This window comes from Schistocerca nitens, chromosome 9 (assembly GCF_023898315.1).
Source record: "Schistocerca nitens isolate TAMUIC-IGC-003100 chromosome 9, iqSchNite1.1, whole genome shotgun sequence".
NCBI classification, from domain to species: Eukaryota; Metazoa; Arthropoda; class Insecta; order Orthoptera; family Acrididae; genus Schistocerca; species Schistocerca nitens.
In genome coordinates, this window is record NC_064622.1 from 327,247,821 (window position 1) to 327,262,082 (window position 14,262).

At 44.5% G+C, this 14,262-nt stretch overlaps 1 protein-coding gene across 2 annotated transcripts in view; it reads left to right on the forward strand.

The window, feature by feature from the left end:
- Window positions 1-14,262, forward strand: part of LOC126203336 (mucin-17) — a 401,673-nt gene that overhangs the window by 72,598 nt on the left and 314,813 nt on the right. The gene's annotated exons all lie outside the window — the stretch shown is intronic.

Here is a 14,262-nt window from a genome sequence, read left to right on the forward strand (position 1 = left end):
CGAACGGCAGAAACGCCGCCACTCAACCTCTCCGCTTGCCAAACCCACCTCAGTAATTACACTGATGGGCCCAAACATTATGAATGCTTGCTTAATAGCTTGTCCGTCTTTGGAACGAAATACGTCACTGATCATGCCTATCAGGGATCCGGGAGTTTGTTGGTAGGTTTGTAAAGGTATGTGGAATTAAATGTCTACGACAGGCCATGTAATTCGTGTAAATAATGGGCCGCTGATTTGCATATGCAGTGATGGCGGCCGATAGCGATCCATATGGATGCCACAGGATTTGCATCAGGTGAATGTGGTCGCCGGGACGTCAACGTGAGTTCACTATAACGCTCCTGAAGCCATTGTAGCACAGTTCTGGCTACGTGACACGGACAGTTCTACTGCTGAACGATGACATCGCCGACGGAGAAGCCATCAAGCATGAATGGATGCAGGTGGTTCGTAGCTATTAGCGTGTCTTCGGGTACCGCCACAGGTCTCATGCAAGCACAAGAAAATGTCTCCCATAGCACAAGCTGCTCCCAGCAGCCTGCGGCCGTGGCGCACTCCACGTTTTGAGCCGCCGTTCACCTTGATGACGGGGTTTGTGGAGACGAGCATCGTCCTAGTGTAGCAAAACTGCGATTCACCCGATAAGCCGACACGTTTCCATTGATCGAATCCCGATGGTCCCTTACCCACTGCAATCGGAATTGACGATATCGTTGGGTAACATGTGAACACGTGGTGTTGCGAAGCTCCATGTTCAACAATGTACGATGGACAATGTGCTCCGAACACTTGTGCAGTCATGGACTGTGCGGCTGGTCCCGGCGAAGGTTCGAGTCCTCCCTCGGGCATGTGTGTGTGTGTGTGTGTGTGTTTGTCCCTAGGACAATGTGGGTTAAGTAGTGTATAAGCTTAGGGACTGATGACCTTAGCAGTTAAGTCTCATAAGAATTCACACACATTTGACCATTTTTTGAACACTTGTGCGTGCACCAGCACTGTGCTCCTTCGGCAGAGATACCACAGATCACCATCTCTCCTACTTTAGAGAGCAGACAAGCATCCGAACCCCACGGTGTAAGCCGGCCGGAGTGGCCGAGCGGTTCTAGGCGCTACAGTCTGGAACCGCGCGTCTGCTACGGTCGCAGGTTCGAATCTTGCCTCGGGCATGGATGTGTGTGCTGTCCTTAGGTTAGTTGGGTTTAAGTAGTTCTAAGCTCTAGGGGACTGATGAGCTCAGAAGTTAAGTCCCATAGTGCTGAGAGCCATTTAAACCATTTGAACCCACGGTGTAAAAAGTCGTGGACGTTCAACCACACAGCGCCTAAGGATAGTTTCGCTGTCCTTCTACATCTTTCCGTAGATGCTGACGACAGTAGCACGCGAACATTCGACTAGTTTCGCTGTTTCCGAGGTACTCGTTCACAGGTTCTGCCTAATAATAATTCCCCTTTGTCAGTGTCACTTATTTCAATGGATTTCCCCATTTGCAGCCCATATCTTCGTTAGGGTGGTACCCCGTCTGTGCCTGCTCCACTTACATATTTCTTTTACCGCGTCACGTTGCTGCAACGCCACCAGGCGTCATCCAGCGTCGCAGTGGACTGTAGTCACAATGTTTTGGCTGATCAGTGTACCTTGTAAAGGGTGCGGACAGAGGTTTCCGAAATAACTCTGCCGAGGTGCGTTTACTCCTGTGCAACTTTAATCGGCCTGCCTTTAGAGGACAACATTGCTGGCTGGTTTTGATGAACAAACTCACTGCTCACTGGCCAGCCACATGGGCGCATTTAACCGGTAGCTGCATACCGGATTAGCATGTGTGCTTCCCTCTAGATGTTAATGGAACGACTGATGCAAACAAGCGGATAAAAACGTTTCCACCTACACGCGTGTCTCTGCTTACGTGCGGAGCAAGCACAAATCCACGACGATTAGACGCAAGGCACGCAGGTGTAACTGCAGCTTTACTCTGTTATGAAGTGTGAGCAGTTCTGAAAGCCCTGTAAGATTAGATTCGAACCCTGGTGCTTGCCTTTCGCTGCAATGTTCTTATCGACTTTCACAGTTTCAGTTCCGTCAGTTAGCATGGTTTTGTATTTTACGACTCAATCGCAGTTATGGATCCACATATTCATGTGCTCCACAGAACCTTGCAGTACCATTGTGCAACACATGGGACAGAGGCTGGCAGTCTGAGACGCTCGAAACCGGTTATCTAAAAACCCAATTGTGACTGTGTTGGAAAATATAAGCCAATCTAACGATTACAGCACTCACGCTCACCCCAGACAATAAAAATATACTTTATAAAATTGTGCCATCATCTGTTTCCTACCTTCCAAGTTCCGCAGAAGTTCTCCTGCGTATCTCACTAAACAACCACTCCTGGAAGAAAAAGTAATATGGAGAAACGTCTTGGCTATAGCCTATGGGTTGTGTAGCGGGATGTACAGTGTTGTTTCTGTCTGTTATTGTTCTTCCTTACTGAATGACAACAGCGAACAGTCATAATTACCTACGACACCTGCTTTATCTATTGAAAAGGCTAACGTCTCTACGTGGCCCAATAACGAAATTAAAATGCCCATCACGCTTTAACGATCGACAAAACTTAGTGGTTCTTGTGCTTACATGGAAAAATGGGGTGCGGTGCCGATGAATATGCTTTTTTTCACGTCTGGGGATGAAAAAATTTGGACTCGTGACTTCTGTGCGCTTTATGAGCTCAAATCAAGCAAGTTACCAATTTTCCTGGTTAATGCGGACTCGAGGCTGTACAGATAACTGGAAAATACGTATGCTTTTATCGGAAACTGGTATTTACTATATTAACAAAACTTCCTATCAGTTACATTTGAAAGCCCATTGCATTAGTTACGCGTTATTCGCTGAACGCTAATAACTATTTACAAAATTACTTGCTTCCATTCATTTCTCTTACCTGACAGAGATCCTCTTTTTCCAGTGAGTCAAAACTGGTGTAGGCGATCGAATTTTGTTGCGCATAGTCTTGTAACAGCTCAACGTATTTCTATGCTTCGATCATTTGTTTCTTGACCGCTTCATTTTCGCTTTCTTCCTCTACCGAACACCCTTTTTTCACTATATCCACCTCACTTAACTACTGAACTCCCGGTACATATACTCACAAATCGCTGTTTAACTACTGGGGGATAATTTCGTCACGTGCGGCTTCACAACCAGAAATTTGAATTCTAAACTAAAATATTCGTTTATTACAACAGAATACTTAAGGTTTCACTTTTCAATTCTTCAAAATTCACCGAACTAGCGCTGGTAATTTGTAGCCGGTCAGTGAGAAGGATGCCGTAATTACCGTGCACACGTATGAGTACGGAAATAAATTTTAGTTCATTTTTTGGCTGGAAGACGTCGCAGATACTGACGGATTACAATTTCTATTTTCGGTAATTGATTTATACATGAGATGTAGGTCTTTTATTAGACGTGGGTGTTTCGTTAGGTAATCATGCCTACGGACGCTCATCGCTACGAATGTTTCACGAACTGAAGCTCTTTTTAGAAAGCAGAATTCTGTGGGATGTCATCTTAGAGGCAGTCTAGTGGCAGGTTGCCAACGGTAACTCTCCGAGGCGTAGATGTAACAGACAGCGTCGTCTAGGAGAAATGACCAGCGCAACCTGTTCTCCTAAACTAGTTGGGTGGCTCTCAACTACGCGCCATGCGATTCATTTCTAGTTTCGTAACGTTTTCTCAACCTTCAAGCGATATCTTGCTGCACAGACGTGCAACAGCACTCTATTTTAGTGACGCAGAGAACACGTCTCGTGGTGTAAAACACTTCTAGCTTTGTGAGCGCTTCACAGTAATGGAGCACTGTTTCAAGAGACATTCATCGAGGGTGATAGTGACGGAGGGCTCCTTCAGTTGTGGCGCCGCTATACCAGCGCGTGTAATTTATGCACAATGTCTCTGGCGTTGTAGATACGATAGGAGTAATACGACTGCGAGGATTTGAGGGACAGAGCACTGTGTGGGAAAGCTGAAAAATGGGGAATAACATCAGTTTCGTTTCAGAGGAACGCTCTGGAATGAGTGTGCCTAAGTGTGGACGTCTGAAAGGAGATTTGCACCATTTTACTCCCGACTAAGATGTTTGAAGCGATTTTGGAATCGGTTCATCTTGTTATGTAGGTGCTCTAACGTAAAAATTCGCTGTCTTTTCTGCAAAGTTGCTGCCTTTTGAAAAATTACTAATAATCATATTATTTGATAGGTGATTTTGTTGGCAATAGAACCCAAAATATACCACTACATTTCAGCGATGAAATGGGTAAAGTTAGAACACCAAGAAAATATATTTAACTTGTATACTGGATATACACGTCGAGGGTTGTTATTCCATATAAATGACCTGAGTCACGATTGTCAAGTCCGTTCGCTTATTTACCCCAGGTGATATAGTTGACACTTCTTTTCACGGTCATGATTTCAGATTTACATGTAAATTCTTGTTCAGTCTGCACCGTTATAACACAGTACGATAAACAGCAAGTGTACAAGCTAAAAACCGTTACGAACTGACACGTACGCTCATCCCCGAGCTCTTCTGTATAACTTCATGACAATGAACTTCATTTTTATTTGATACAGCGTCGGGCATAGTTAGATTATTACAGCTCGGTTAATTTCACAACATATTATTTATTACGATTAACTTCGCAGTGTTAACCAACATAATGTACAATCAAACGTTCTGAGCAATACTGCTTTTTTTTCAGAAGCTTACAAAAGTGCAATCTTTTACTTGTTTACCAAGAACAATTCTCTTACCTATTAATGGATTTGCCATTCGCCCATAAGGATGTTGGATGCTATCACATTACGTACAGTACATATAATTCAGACGAGGACGACCAATCCTCTCTTCAGCGCTGATGAACACCAGGCTAGAACTCTTACGGGCATTGCCGAAATGCGGCGAATAATGAGGGCAATGGGCAAGGAGCACTACATTAGTAGTGTGTGGATAAGTTCGGAATTTGGATCAGTCGGGTGGAGTGTTAGGGCAGTCCGTGCAGTTGCGCTGACCATTGTGTCCGTATGGCATACAGGTCAGAGCATCTGCCTTGTAAACAGGAGACCCGGGTTCGAATCCTCGTGCGGCACAAATTTTCACAACTTTCCTCATTTATTGAAATTAATGCCTTCTCACAGCCATTGTCTGTAATTCCTTTTTGTCGTAGTAAAGTCTATTTTGTTTAAACACCTTTAAGAGTTTTCACATAAGAAATTCAAAACAATTGTTCAAATGGCTCTAAGCACTATGGGACTTAACATCCGAGGTCATCAGTCCCCTACACTTAGAACTACTTAAACCTAACTAACCTAAGGACATCACACACATCCGTGCCCAAGGCAGGATTCGAACCTGCGACTGCAGCAGCAGCGCGGTTCCCGACTGAAGGCCCTAGTACCGCTCGGCCACAGCGGCCAGCTATAAGAAATTCGGAGGCAGTACTTTTCAGCGCACCCTCGTATATGGGACAATAAAGGTCATGTTGTATAGAGAATTTGACAGTCTGCGGTGAACGTCTAAAATGATTTGAACATAGAGAAATTACGTCTAGGCTGTGGACCCACACATGAAAAAACTAATATGTTCATCCTTTCGGTAAATACGTCTCTTACAAAACTAACGTCTTTTTATGAAAATTCCATCACTTCAGTGCCGTTAACAAAACATTATATCGGGCATGCTTATTACTGATTTACGTTATTACCTTCTTATTTTGCTGAATAAATGAAAGATAGATTACAGATAAATAATCACAATAGGGAAATATCAGAGGAAAAAATTAAAAGATAAATTAAGAATATGAAATGTACGTTTGTATTGGGTTGCAAACAAGTTGTGTGTATCGTGTTCTACAATACTACACAACAGTGACCGTCTAGTTTACAGTGTCCGCTTCGGCACGTCGAGCAAATTTAGCCGTAACTCTCCAGAGACGGCCTCTCCCTTGTCACAGCTGAACGCTGTAAACACCGGGTCCCACGGCGCCCAGATAGGAGTATTAGAAAAGGCCTGCCGTTACGGAGAGCAACGCCGCGGCTCCGTGGCGGGCCAAGTACCTCGCTATACCGCGCCAGCGCCTCTTACGAAAACTCCTTTCGCTCTCGGAATTGGCAGCGCTCCGGGCCACACCTGAGTCGGGCTGCCAGCGCAGCGCAGCGGAACCGTCGCCCCTGGCGGTACGCCGACGCCGCCTCGCCTTTCCGACAAGGCGCTGCTTCCAGGTCACCACAGCACGTCCTCAAATCGCAGCGTCTCCTAAAGTAGGCCCGTTTGCGTTGCAAACAGTTACCGGACTGAGTGGCAGCTAAAAGCCTCTGACACGCTTCCGTTCTGCCACCCCGTAAGTAAGATGCGCACTTGTGGAATATCAGGCCGCGCCTGGGATACGACTCTGGACACAGTTCCCAGCAGCACTGGTGTACAGCTCGCTATTACTAGCATATAATCCGAATCACTTCGTATGTTGTCGTCGATGCTGTTGTGGTCTTCAGTCCGAAAACTGGTTTGAGGCGCAACCCACGCTAGGCTATCCTGTGCAACCCTCTTCATCTCTACAAAACTACTACAGGCAACCGTAGACTACCATAAGTAAGAGTACACTACGATAGTTTTCCTAGAATCTTTGATCAGCTAAGGTCGTATCAGTATTACCTGCACATTAGGTGTGTTGCATACCTATTGGGCGCTACCTCATAAAAATCGCATTTTTACGATGGCTATTCGGTAAGTAAGGAACGATAGGTCGCGAAATGGAAACCACAGAGAAAATCAAAACTGTTTTATTTGCAACGGTTTGCTACACCTTCCAGCTACTTCTTTACACAGTCGCCGCTCACACTTAGACATCTGTCGTAGCGTTGTACCAGCTTTTCAGTTCCCTCGTTATAGGGCCGGCCGGGGTGGCCGTGCGGTTCTAGCCGCTACAGTCTGGAACCGCTGGACCGCTACGGTCGCAGGTTCGAATCCTGCATCGGGCATGGATGTATGTGATGTCGTTAGGTTAGTTAGGTTTAAGTAGTTCTAAGTTAGGGACTGATAACCTCAGCAGTTAAGTCCCATAGTGCTCAGAGCTAACCCTCGTTATAGAAGACAGTCGTCAGTGCTTTTCGGCAATTTTCTAGTCTGCACTGCAGCTCTTTGTCTGTGTCAAAATATTGTCTTCAAAGCCAGCGGTTTATTTGAGCAGAGATCAACCTCAGCGGTAGCCAATTCCGGGCTGTATTGTAGGTGATCAAACACTTCCCATCGAAAACGCTGCAGGAGCATCCTCATTGCCCCTGCAGACTGTGGCCGAGAATTGTCGTGTAGAACGGACCGCATGACAGTTATGTTATGTGGACTGCATAGCTTCAGGTGAAATCTTTCGCCAGGCCCTCATACTTGACGGGGGGCGCTAATTTCTAGCCATCTTTACGTTCTCATTGTGAGCTCAGAACCGAAAAGAGCGACATGATGCGATCGACAGGCGTGGTAGACACATTGCCCAGTACATCTCTGCAAAGCTTCATTAGATTTTAACTGTATTTTCCATTTCGCTACCGTTCATTCTTTACTTTCCGTATAACCCTCGTACATACGCGAGCAGTGTCTTACTACATTTCCCAAAAAGCTAAAAGCACTGAATTGTCTGGAAACAGTGTGAGGGTGTAAAAGGGTCAGGTAACCTTTGGGACATAGTTAACCTCGTCTCTGTTACTTAGAATAATCAGTATTTATAGCAAAACTAAAATTTTCAATGATTAATTCAGGTTTTATTCGAAAACTGTTGATTTGGAATGTGAAACAGAGTGATGTTGCAGAGAAAATAAAACGATGCATATTTATCATATAGCGCTAGAAAACGCAATTTCTCCAACTATTTGCAAAATAAGAAAAAACGCAAAGCGAAAGCATATCAAACATCGCTTCACTACTTCGCCGAACTTATATGAAATATCTTTGAGAATGATGAAGAATATTGAGTACAAAATAACAATCATTATATATATTTTTCTTGTTTCTGTGCATAAAAGCTGTCCTTACATCAAAAGTAATTACTAGGGGTACATACAAGCGCGTAGGTTAGGCTATCAGCTAATTTTTATTACTTATAAAACGCAAATTTCATCCATCGCCAAACAGACTATTCCTTGATGCCTCAGGATGTGTCCTATCGTTTAGCAGAGCCATAATTTTATTTTCTGCCCAGTTCTGTTCAGAATCTCCTCATTAATTGTTCCATCCACCCATCTAACCTTCAGCATTCTACTGTACCACCACATTTCAAAAGCTTCTGTACACTTCGTGTATGAACTGTTTCTCGTCCTCGTTTCACTTCCGTACACGGATACACGTAGTTCAGTCCCAGCCAAGTACACTGTAAATCAAAACTTAAGGACGAAAGTAACTTTCCCATGATGTGTCACTGCCAAGTAACATATCTCGACAAGAGAATTCAAGAAGGGAAATGCATAGGTAGAAGCTGCGTTTTGTGGGAATTAGTAAACAGCATCTGCAGGAAGAACGGAACTTCTGGTCAGGTCAGTGCAGTATACAATCAGACAAGGGTAGAGCTGGTACAGTACATAAATCACGTAGTAAGTGAAAGGGTTACCGGGAGCATTGCTAGGGAAACAAACGTAACTGTATTTAAAAATGAACAGTCGAGATCGCAATAATGTTTCTTTATTAACCGGTTTCGGCTTATCTAAAAGCCATCTTCGGAACTTTTTGGCCCCCTGGCGGCTCCTCGGACTTTTCGTAATACCGCGATCGTGAGTGTACTATCGTGGTATCATGAAAAACCCAAAGACCTGGGTTCTCTCTGCTTTTTGTTTGTTTGTTTTTCACATAATGAGAACTGCACAGTTTCATTGTTAGTCATTTGTGTATTTTGTAGCCTTACAAAACATACACTGCGTTTTATAAGTAATAAAAATTAGATGATCGCGTAACTTCTACATTTTTGTGTAACCAAATTAATTACTTTTGGTGCGAGTGCACTTTACAAGCAGAAATATTTAAAAAATCTGTTTAATGATTGTTGTTATTTTGTACTCAATGGAACGTGTTCATCGTGATGAAGGCAAGAATTTCCTGTTATTGATAAGTGCGGACGTTGTTTATAAAAAGTAGAAGCATGTTCTGTATGAGCTCAACGAAATATTGAAGCAATGTTTGATATGTTTTGTAGTGTTTTTAATTTTACCTTTCTTCGGTGGGAGTTGCGTTTCCTAGCGCTATGTAATAAATCTGTATTGGTTTTTTTTTATTCTTGCTACAACATCCGTCTGTTTCTCGTTAAAAAATCAACAATTTTCGAATAAAACCTGAATAAAACATTGACAATTTTACTGTGGTATAAATACTGTTTATTTTTAAATAACAGCCAGGACGACAAGTATGTAGAGCAAGAATGTTCCATAGGCAACGCGGCCCTTTATATATCCTCACTCAGTTCCTAGACTCCTGTATCTAGGGGAATAAAGTAAGACACTGATCGCATAAGCAACCAAAGCGATCGAAATGAGGTACACCTGATACATCTGCAACACACCTAACGCACAGGTAACGCAGTTATGATCATAACTGACAAGGCTATTAGGAAAACTACCGTATCTACAGTTACATATGGAAGTCTACGGTAGCCTACGGTAATTTTACGACTTTACATAGGGACAAAAGTAGGAGTAGGCCTATACTGAATGAGAAAATAGAAATGTGGGGAATCTGCAATGAAGAGAGTAGTGAATACATTATCGTAGCCAGGATGTACATGAAACGAACACAACATCACAGTAGTACAGGTTTACAGTATACAGGAACTAGCTCCGCCGATGATGGAGGGACTGGAAGAATGTACAAAGGTGCCATGTAATAAGCATCAAACTGGTGTGAAATATACTATATCCGTGGGGGGTAAAACTGATTAATACTTCAGTACAGCCACAGAATGAAGATAGGAGTAACAAGATTTACATGCCATTTATAAGTAAAGGTCACGCAGCGGGTTTCTCGTTCTCATGCTAGCAGTAGGGAGGTCCTTGAGCCCCCAGTACTGTGATTTGGAGAAAACTGGGAAACGGCTTTTATTTCTGCGCCGCCTCATGCTCCCTCACGAACTTGATTACCCTAAGAAATGGGACAACCAGTTAGCGGTTTATAACGACACGCAAACCGTCATCTGTTCTTTTGCACCTGCTGCTCTGTAATCGTTGTTCTGATGGAAAAACTACGGCTGTGATTAGGGCGACTGTTTGGCAGAGGCTGTGCCGCCTCTAACTGCGCAGAGGATCCGGCCTCCGACAGCAGACTAAACTCTATTTACAAAATTGTTAAGTATTTCGTGTCCACTTGTTGACAGACTGACTGTTGGCTTCTGACTCGGGTTCTTCGGCTGAAGTTAGTTTGATGGTCTGTCTGACGTTTCACCTCCACAAGCGGCTGGCAGAATCAAAGCTTCACCCTCTATCGCTGGTGGTGAACTGGAGTCGAGCTCACGGCCGCAGATTATATGTACATGGCGCGCCAACGTCCAAGGGTTTTTCCGCGGTCATTTCAGCTGCAGTTTTCCGTTTCTACCTGCAACAGCCGTTCGCTGCAACACAGGGGACTTTCTTCTTTCTTGTTTAAGCTATTACCATTTTTCTATAGATTCTCTGAACAAACGGGCGTGACAACTTTTCCCTCCAGTAAGAAATTCCGCGTCGATGATTTTTATTAGGTGGTCTGTCTCACACAGTGTGTCCTCCTGAGCCGGCCGAAGTGGCCGTGCGGTTAAAGGCGCTGCAGTCTGGAACCACAAGACCGCTACGGTCGCAGGTTCCAATCCTGCCTCGGGCATGGATGTTTGTGATGTCCTTAGGTTAGTTAGGTTTAACTAGTTCTAAGTTCTAGGGGACTAATGACCTCAGATGTTGAGTCCCATAGTGCTCAGAGCCATTTGAACCAAGTGTCCTCCAAAAATGGTTCAAATGGCTCGGCACTATGGGAGTTAACATCTGAGGTCATCAGTCCCCTAGAACTTAGAACCACTTAAACGTAACTAACCTAAGGACATCACACACATCCATGCCCAAGGCAGGATCCGAACCTGCGACCGTAGCGGTCGCGCGGTTCCAGACTGAAGCACTTAGAACCGCTCGGCCACTTCGACCGGCGAGCGTCCTCCGCCACGGTCGATTTCTCCACCTGCCCCAACCTGCAGTGCCGCCTATGTTCGGTGATCCTGGTGTTGATTGATCATCCAGTCATTCCAACATAGGCTTCTCCGCATGTGCATGGTATGTGATATATTCCTGACATTGCAAGTGGGTCTCTTTTCTCCTTTGCCGATCTAAGACACTCTTTGATGTTCTATGTCGATTTATGAATAGCCTTTACGCCGTGTTTACGAAATATAGGGCCGATTCTGCCCGTAACGTTGCGAATGTGAGACAGAAAGGCCGCACCCGACATTTCCTTTTCCTAGGTGACTCTTCGCTGAGTGCCACTTCTTATGCAACTGGTGGGGTACCCATTGCTCCTCAGAACACTTCACAGGTGTTGCATCTCGGGTCTGACGTGTTGTGGCTTACATATTCGTATTGCTTGAGTTACTAGCATCTTAATCATGCCTCTTTCCTGGCTCGGGTGGTGATTTGACAGTTTATGTAGGTATCGGTCCACGTGTGTCGGTTTTCGATACACTTTGTATCGCAGGTTTTCACCAGCCCTCGTGACCAGCACACCTAGAAATGGTAGTTGTTTGTCGTCTGAGTTTTGAGCACATGTAAGCGGTTGCTTCTGCTTTAGCATAACTTTATGGAGGGAACACTTCTTAATTTACGAGTGAGAAGGAGGGAGGGAGAGGGTGATGGTACGAACAAGATTAGGAAGAGCTGAGCACACTAGGTTCGTATGCTTTACCGACGGTCTCCAAAAACACGTGTGACTGTAACGGACGCTCCTAAGAGACTTCATTTGTGCCCCGTCTCTAATGACCTTCTTGTCGACGGATCCTTGAACCCTAATTGTTCTTCCTAAGAAATTTGAAATAAATAACTGGACAACACATTCAACTGGGTGTCTCCAGCCGTCTGTCTCAAGAGGAACGAGTACCGAGTCACCAAATAAATCTCTGAATTACCACTTACCTTTCTCCCTTTTTACAAAAGTTTGAAATTTTTTATCTTAAGAAGAAGCATGACTATTGACTATCCTACGGGGTGGCCTCTTCCATCTTCTCCATACATATATAATGTTTTCTGAGCCGTTTCTTTAGTGGATGAATTACATTTCCTTAAGAAACTTCCTATGAATCCAGCCTGATATCTGCTTTTCCTGCTGTATCTTTTATGTGGTCACACCACCCGAGGTCCTTACTAGATAGTTTATAAGTATTTACTGTTTCGAGTGATTTGTCGCCAATAGTGTAATCGTTCTGTTGCGGATTTCTTCGCATATTTATGTGCAATATATTACATTTATTCACTATCATGGTCCGCTGCCAATTCCTGGACAAATAATCTAAACTTTGCAACTCTTCCTGCAGTTCGCTATTGTCTTCTGAGTATGCTAACTTCCAGCAGACAACAGCATCATCTGCAAACAGTCTCATGCAGTTTCCGGCGTTATCCACGACATCAGCTGTGTACTGCGTGATTCCGTGATGATGTTACAGAGTTTCAGGGATGACAGAGAGGGATAGATGTACCAGTCTGCGGTTAAGATACCCTGGTCCGGAAACGACCGAGTCGTAATTTATAAGCGAAAACCGTTCTGACACATGTAACTGTACTGTTATTTCTAAGGGTGTAGAATAGGTAACTTTCAGAGGTCGTAGGACGGACCAAAACAGTTAAGAGCTATGGGCGCTTGTTCAGTAGAAGAGATGTATCTCACTGCAGGGAAAATGTACAAACGTTTGTAGCTATTAAGATATGCATTTTAGAGCTAATGTTTACTAGACATTTTTTCTTGTTTTGGTGAGTACTAGCACCTCTGAATGTCCCCTACCCTACAGTCTTGCTAACAACAGTACCGATACGTTTATAGCTTGGTTATAATTAAACTTTCGCTACTCGAGAGGGCCCCCACGGAAAAGGCAATAAAACTTCGTGCGAACATTTGTGAGGATTTGTGGAAGAGAAATAAACCATTGGAAGTAACACATTTCAATTTCCGCATGAGAGGGTAACATCTGTTAATTGCGTACCATGTCTACGTTCCATGTTGCAAACGTTGCTCAATGTGACGACAGCTTCGGCCGGTGTTGCCGTGCGGTTCTAGGCGCTACAGTCTGGAGCCGAGCGACCGCTACGGTCGCAGGTTCGAATCCTGCCTCGGGCATGGATGTGTGTGATGTCCTTAGGTTAGTTAGGTTTAATTAGTTCTAAGTTCTAGGCGACTGATGACCTCAGAAGTTAAGTCGCATAGTGCTCAGAGCCATTTGAACCATTTGTGACGACAGCCTAGATACCCGTTCACAATTGCTCGCAGCACTTTTCGAACGGCGAACCGTGGAATGTTCAGCTATCGTGACACAAGTCCTGCACTGCTTGAAGAGCGCACGTTGCATCCAGATTTCTCAGCCACGGCAACAGTAACTACTTCAGAAATATGTGGCGCAATGGGCCGTCGGCCTCACAGGAGCAGTTCCCAAGTCGAACTTCCGACTCATGTTTCTTCAACCACTATGCTGAAAGGGGATCTCTCCGTATTCCTTTAACGTGTCGATACTCGAAGAGACTAGAAGCGCTATTGCTGTTATTTTGATAAAATAGCTATACGAGTAAAGCCCTGTTCACCTTATCCTGACCCATGTTGACTATCGGTGAATATAATGGACATTGATGCTTGTGTTTCAAACCCACATCACCGTCCCAGTATCAGCGCTCAACGGCAAATCATGATACTAACACAACTAATAAAGCCCGCATCTCGTGGTCGTGCGGTAGCGTTCTCGCTTCCCACGCCCGGGTTCCCGGGTTCGATTCCCGGCGGGGTCAGGGATTTTCTCTGCCTCGTGATGGCTGGGTGTTGTGTGCTGTCCTTAGGTTAGTTAGGTTTAAGTAGTTCTAAGTTCTAGGGGACTTATGACCACAGCAGTTGAGTCCCATAGTGCTCAGAGCCATTTGAACCACAACTAATAAACAAAATCCTGCAGCTCACAGCCTGAACATAGTTCATATAAAGTAGGGTACCCATACGGTAAATAGTTCTCCGTCTGCACTGGCTCA